Source organism: Aegilops tauschii, chromosome 3 (genome assembly GCF_002575655.3).
Source record: "Aegilops tauschii subsp. strangulata cultivar AL8/78 chromosome 3, Aet v6.0, whole genome shotgun sequence".
NCBI classification, from domain to species: Eukaryota; Viridiplantae; Streptophyta; class Magnoliopsida; order Poales; family Poaceae; genus Aegilops; species Aegilops tauschii.
This window is the reverse complement of record NC_053037.3, coordinates 120,840,643-120,848,164: the sequence shown is the minus strand read 5'-3', so window position 1 is coordinate 120,848,164 and position 7,522 is coordinate 120,840,643.

Below are 7,522 nucleotides of genomic sequence, written 5' to 3'. Positions count from 1 at the left end.
GCTCTTTATTCCAGTTTTGCAGTTTGTTTTACAGTATCTACTCGACCGCGTTAGTTTTCGACCCGTAAACGCGATCTTCGTGAAACTGTAAACGCGTTTTACGAGGTCCGCTAGAGTTGCTCTGATAGGACAGCAAAAATCAATGTAGACATATAAGTATCTAGGCACGGGAATCGATGATCTTGTGTTGTGATCCGCATGGATGATCGAGCTGAGGCAAATTCCTGGGAGCTTTTGGATTTTGTCTGTCTGTTAGGAGGAGTTTGTCGATTCTGAGATTTTAGAAGCATGAACGCGTAGCGAGGCCTTTGCTTTGGCAGCTGACTTAGAAGGAGAGTTAGTTCAGCCATTCAGCGATGACCATCATGGAAATCAAGACGAAGCTAAACTCCTTTGTTAGGTCAGATATTATGCATGAAATGAGGGAATTCAGTTTTGAAGCGCATAGCTTGGCGAAGGCGGCGACAACGCTTTCCCAGGACGCCAGGTTTGGTTAATTAACACCCCAAAACAATATTTGTATTGATGACATTGTTGATGTTTATATGTAAATAAAGGGTAATTTTTCTCAACAACAAAAAAATCTCCGCGCGGAGGACATATCAGACCCGGATCACCGCTGATGCGGCATGCAACGAGCGGCCAAATGTAACCATAACCAACTTCTCTATAAAAATAGCGAACCAGCCTATTAGGGTTTTGGTGCTCGCAATATTTCTAGATTTTTTTCAGGATTTTCGACTTTATGATTTCAGTGGGAGAAAATGTTTCCGTTGACGATGAGATGCCTACTGTGACTTCGTAAATCTCAAGATGATATGCCGGTTCAGTCTCTCGAAGGTGCTCATTGAGGTAGAGTGTGCGTGTATGTGTTCATAGGGGTGAGTGTATGCGCGTATATACGAGCGCTTGCGTCTGTACTGTATTAAGAAAAACTTCTCTATAAAAATATCTATATCTACCTAGTAATAAAGCACGGATTGCTTCTGTCGGGTTCACCGTTGCATATTTTTACAGAAACCCCCTTGACTTATTAGATAATCAACCCGCAGTCGTTACATAGGTGTAAAAATAAATGAACCTTGGTGGGAATCGGACAAGCGACCTCAGGCTAAGAGCATCTCCAGTCGCCCCCACCCACAAAAGGCCCCCAAGGCCCTTTTTCATCGCCGGCTTGAAAAAATCGGCCCAGTCGCGCCCCCAGAAGCCCATTTTTCGCCGGTTAGGGCCGAATTTGATGCCGACGGACTCAGGCCGAACCCGGCACGCCCGGGGGCGCGGGGGAGGGGGGAGGGGCAATTTTGGCGTGAAAACTGGTGGACCTGCCAAGTCATCGGCTACGCATCGTCGAGAATCTTCGTCGTCCTCATCGCCTCGGTTTCCCGCGGGAATCAATGCGAAGGCTGCCGCATGTCAGCCTTCCATTGATTCACGGGCGGCGCAGTGAAGGCGCGCAACCGCCGCGCGTCCCGCCCCCTCCCCGCCACACGTCCACACTGCTGTCGCCCACTCGCCGCTATAAAAACCGCCCTCCCTCGCCGATGGCCGCACACTTGCCACAACCGCTCTCTTTCGCCGCCAACGCCCCCTCCTCTCCTTCGCCAACGATGGTCGAACGTTTCCCCGGCGATGGAGCGGCGGCCAATGGCTTCGCCCGCCGCCACCTGCACGAGGCGGAGACCCGTCTCCTCTACGAGGCGGACTACCCGGCACCGCCCGACATGCGTGGAGGCTCAGCGCCGGCGGAGTCCCGGTGCCACCGCCGCCCTCCGGTGCTGAATGGCGCGCCAAGATCGCGCGCATCAGGTCGTCGCTGCCGGAACACGTGTGGCAGTAGCGAGGTACGCCCCCGACAGCCACACGCTGTGGACGGCGTACTTCGACCGCCGCCACTCCGACCAACTCGTCGCCACGAACGGCGCTGAACCCTCCGAACGGTACAACTCCGAGGGGCGGCGTCAATGGTGGGATGTCCCCGGGCGCACCCTCGAAGCCATCCTCGAGCACATCAAGGAAGGCAACTCATCGCATATGGAGTACCCGGTGGCCCCCTCCTTCTCTGGCCGCTGCGGCAGTTCCTGGACGCCGAGGCGAATGGAGACGACATCGTCGTCCTCGTCGGGCTCCCGTTCCTCCGGGTCGCCGGCGCTCCTCCCCGTCAAGCGGGAGCCACGGGAGACGTCGCTCGGGCGGCGCACCCGCGGCGGCACCCTCGTCATCAACAAGGGCGGCGTCCATTGTCCTCCCTCTTCACGCCTCGTCAAGCCGAAGACCGAGCCGGCACTCCTTCCCGTGAAGAAGGAGCACGAGGCCATAGCCGCCGACGAGGAGATTGGCCTGAAATGAGCGCGGGACGACTACGTACGACAGGAGATGGAGCGCCAGCGCCTCGCCCTCGAGAAGATCGCCGCTCGGCGCCACGGTCATGAGGAGGGCGGCATCGTCATCCTCGACGACAGCGACGAGGAGGCGCCCGAGCCGTCCAACCCTGTCCGCCACGGTGATACAGGGCAGGGGAAGCAAGGATGGCGCCCGCGTGCAGGACGACGGCGACGACGACGGCGGCGACTAACCAACTTCTACAGGCTCCTTGATATGTAGAAGGTTCAAGGTGGCGGCGTAGTAGTAGTAGTTTTTAGTTTATTTTTAAAATTATGTTTTCAGTTTGTACAAATATCAGTGAAAACGCCAAAATTTCCTTCAAATTTGTGTTGCTTTGCACAAAGTTTGCCCAATTTTTGTTTCCAAAAAGCAGCGTCTGAGGCCAGCTTGGGGCGGCGATTGGGAAATCAACCGCCCCCACGCCGATTTTATCGCTGGTTGAGCCCCAGGCGGCGCTGTTTCAAGCCTCTGGGGGGCCGAACGGCTAGAGATGCTCTACCAACCGCAACCCAGCAACCACCCGTACCAGATTCCCTTTTTGTATTGATGTAGAGATTTGATCCTTTTGTTCTTTGGTTGCCCTTCCTCCAGTTAAAAAAAGATTTTGAAATTGGGCCTACAGGATATCCTTAGAGATGGTATTGGGCCTTATGTGCATGGTATCAAAGAAAAAAACGCACGAACACACGCGCACGTCTCCTTCTTCTTCTCCTGAACGCGCACAAATCCCTACGTGGCACTAGTGGCGGACACAGGGCGAGCAGGGCCAGCCCCTCCCCTTCTGCATGGGTAATTAGCGACGTTATTTCGGCTTGAAATCTAGGCCGAGCCCAGCCCGACCATCGGGCTTGAAATCTAGACCCGACCCCGGCCCGTGGACAAGGTCGGGCCGGGTCGGGTATTGCTTTTTCGGGTCGGATTAGATAGTAGTAAGGCAAGATTGAGCGATTGGCCTTCTGTCTCCTGAGATGCTCCCGTGATTAGCGCCGCCGACCTCCCATCCTATGGCCTTCGCCGTTTGCCAGCCTCTGCTCTCCCTTCTGTAGATCTGATTCATACGGCGACACAGGCTGCTTCACCCACTAATTCTTCAGACTGCAGCCACGACCTAGGCAAGGTTAACACACCGCACCATCTACTAATCTCTCCCAATCATCTTGTATCGTGTTGAACTTCTACATCAGATTTTAGTTATTTTGATTCTGTGATTTTCTGATGCGTCGCTGCGCTAGGGTATAGGCATCTGTAATTGTTCGAAAGCTCGGACCCGTCAACGCTTCGCCAAACATCAGTGGTGGTCGCGTGCCTGCCAAAGATGACGAGCCGATGTACTTCGACTTCGATCTAGTGGCAGAGGGGACGACGAGGGGCTGGGTTTGATTCAGCGCACTCCCTCCTCTGTCTCTCTTTCTCTCGACATCAATCTCGATCTGATCTACTCTTAATAGCCTGAGCGTTGGGTTGGCTAGCCACACATAAATTAGAAGAAGATATAGGAAAATAAATAGAGAAGTAGCCAAAAAAAATCCAGTAAGAAAAACAATTCTTAATGCTCCCAAGTAAATCTTTATTTCCACACTTTATTATTGGTCATTTTCTTGTTCTACAAGAAGCAACAGCATGCACCGTTACGGCAGGCCCCGCCTCCCTTTTTATCTTGCTTGCAGTAGGTATCACACGACTTAGCATCGATACAACGACCGTAGGGTTCATGGTACTTCCCACCGCAAACGTCGTCTTCCAGGCCTACAGCAATAAATGTTGCAGTTCGTAGTTAAGCTCAGAATTCTATGAAAGAAATGTACTACTATGCAAACACAGGCAGAACAGCTACTGATATATTTCATGTCATTGCCAGTACTACCAAAATCATACATACTACGACCCAATTGTTATTGTGGTCATAATTCATAAAATCAACGGGAAAACACCTCTTGTCTTGCATGCCATTGTTAAATAACACTAGATTTTGCCCGCACAAAAAAATTACGCTAGATTTAAAGGACTACGAGGCATATCAACTTTGAATTATGAAATAAGGGCATGAGCGCGGCTGCTCAAGTTGGTACTTTCAGGAAAAAGATAACTAAAGGGAAACACCTCACTGTACTAGGTACGGTTGAAACATTTTTCTTAATTTTGCTAAATAGAAATGTACCTATGGTCCTCCCTGATGCTTCACACGACAACAAAGTGGTTGAAACCATCAAAAGTGCCATCAAGCACAGAATACTTGTGTTGAGCCGGATTACAGCCATAACGTAATTGTCTACTGTTTTTCTTCTCCTAAGTCCTTTTGGTTGTGGTTGTTGTAGACTTGTACTACTTAGCTGGTTCCTTCTGCTGTTTATATAGAGGCACGGCCGATTCTTGAGTATCAATTTTTGCCATTTGGAGGGTGGGTGACGGAAAAAGCATACAAATACAAAGGGATCAATGGATCCCGAGAAAGGAAGGCCTTATGACAGCCGCCTTTGTGAAGCGTTCCCGTATCAGATGGGTCAACCAACTTATGGAGCTAGATAGGAAAGCATGGAATGAAACACTCATCAGACAAATTTTCCACCCGTTCGATGCTGACGAGATCTGCAAGCTCAGCATCCCATCCTCGGAGGTGGGTGATTGCATTGCCTGGCATCATGAGAAAAACGGTGTGTTCTCGGTCAAGAGCGCTTACAAGCTGGCTGCGGCCATGCAGGATCAGTCGGCTCAGAATCCTTCGAGTTCTACTAGGGATCCGTATGACAGAAGCATTTGGGATCTTATTTGGAAGGCAAAAGTCCCTGGGAAGGTCCGTATCTTTGCTTGGAGGATTGCGACTAATACTCTGGCTACCAAGAAAAATAAATGGAAGAGAACCTTGGAAGCGGATGCCACATGCAGCATTTGTGGCAACGGGGAGGAGGACGAGCACCATGCCATTATTACCTGTACCAAGAGCCGGGCCTTGAGGGCAGAAATGAGAAAGATCTGGGCGTTACTGGCTGAGCATAAACTAAGATACACTGGAACAGATTGGTTACAATTTGTCCTCGATGCGGAAAATGAGGAGGTGCGCGCCAAGTTACTGTTACTCCTATGGCGATGCTGGCACCATAGGGAAGATTGCATGCGCCATGATGGTAAAGAATCTATCATGGGTTCTGTGATCTTCTTGCAGAAGTACGAGGAGGACTTGAGGTCTGCTGTCGGGACCAATGACAACCAGGGCGACCTCCTGAAGGCGGGAGTGGAGAGGGGAACTCGAACCGCTGGCCCAATTCCCAAAGCAGATAAGTGGTCGGCGCCCAACCGGGGAACGGCCAAAATAAATACCGACGCTGCTTTCAATACTACCACCGGGGAGAGCGCAGCCGGCGCAATTGCCAGGGACTACAGAGGACTGGTCTTTCTTTCTGTCTGCAAAAAGCTGCCGGAGTGTAGCAGTGTTAGTGAGGCTGAGGCCAGAGCTCCCCTGATTGGGCTCACGTCGATGAGCAAATACTATAATGGGGAGGTGGTACTGGAGATGGATAATCAAGACGTCATTGATGAGTTAAACTCAAAACTCCCTCCCCGGTCGGACCGATATGGATTCATCATGGACATCAAATTTGCGATGAAGAACTTCGCCGCGTGCAGAGTCCAGTATGTGAATCGGAAGTGTAACGAGCTTGCGCACGGCTTGGCAGCTCTACCCAGGAGTACGGGTGACCAACTGGTGATTGCAGATGTTCCACCGAGTCTTCGATCCCTGATGTTGGCAGAATCTTGTGCTCCTCCTGAGTAGTCTGTACTACTCTGACCTCAAAAAAAAAGAATTTTTTTTTGCCATTTTATTCATTCCTGCAGTAATTAATTAGGATCCTCAGATAATACGCACATCATGGAATATCCTATATGGAATTTATTGCCTCCTAAAAATAACCACGCAAAATTAATTAGTTTTCCATAACAACATTATGACAGTTATTGGCTTCCAATATTATTTACAGACGAAATTAATTACTAATAGTAGTACTCCATATATAGAAAATTATGTCATTTATTCGCTCCAAAATTACATAGGAAATTAATTTGTATTCCGTGAAAAGATACACGGTGTATGAAATAATGTGTCAGTCCGAACAAACAAATGCACTAGTCATCAACCCGTGCAACACGGGTTGGGATGCTAATGGTTATGTTTCTATCTGTGCGAACAAACAAATGCATCCACATAATATTATGAGAACATGTCCACCTCCAACGTACAACCTCAAATGGACGTCTATTTTGTCTGGATTTTGTTCGTTTGGGGGTGGCAATGGGGCGGCGTCTGTCCATTTTTCTGAATGTGCTGGCCGTGCGTCCAACGCGCGGACACATCACGGACACATCTTGTCCGCCTGCATGCAAAACTATTGACAACAAAGACATAGCTCCATGCCAGCGGCCATAGTTCACGCCAGCGGCCGTGGTTCATGCTGGCAACAAAGTAAGCGGCCGGCAAACATATGCCAGCCTACAAAAAATGGTGAGCCCTCAAGTTTCATGCGGGCAACAAAGCCAGCGGCCGGCACACTAACCAACCTTCAAAATGAACAAGTTTTTCACGCCGGCAACAAAGCCAGTGGCCGGCACGCCAACCTTCAAAAAGAACGACCATAGTCCAAGGCCTAGGCCTCCCGCCGTCTTGCTCGAACATCTCTTTCTGCCGGTTCACGAACCAAAAAGAACGGCCATAGTCCACGACCTAGGCCTCCCTAGTTCAATTCCTCTTCTTCATGGGCACCGAAGGGGTCGACACCAAATTGGTCGCGACCGTCTTGGCTTTGGGTCTCAAGTCGGGATAGAAAGCATGGCCTTGGCCGTCGGCATGGAAGGCCTCGCCACGGCCATCTTAGATGACGTTCTCCATGAACACGATGTAGTCAGGGTCATTTGCCGTTGATGTTGGCAGTGTCATTTTGTCGAACAGCTTGCAGGCACCGGCAAGGTTGGCCGTAGGAATTGACCGGGGCTGCTTCCTCTGCATCCCGTCGGATGAGTGGCCAACGCCAGTGAACCCAGGTGTCACATTGAGTTCATGATGTCTGCAGTTAGGATGGAGGGGGGGGGGGGGTGACCGACGCAATCACGCTGTCGTACGGCGATGTGGAGAACCGGGTCTGGCCATGCA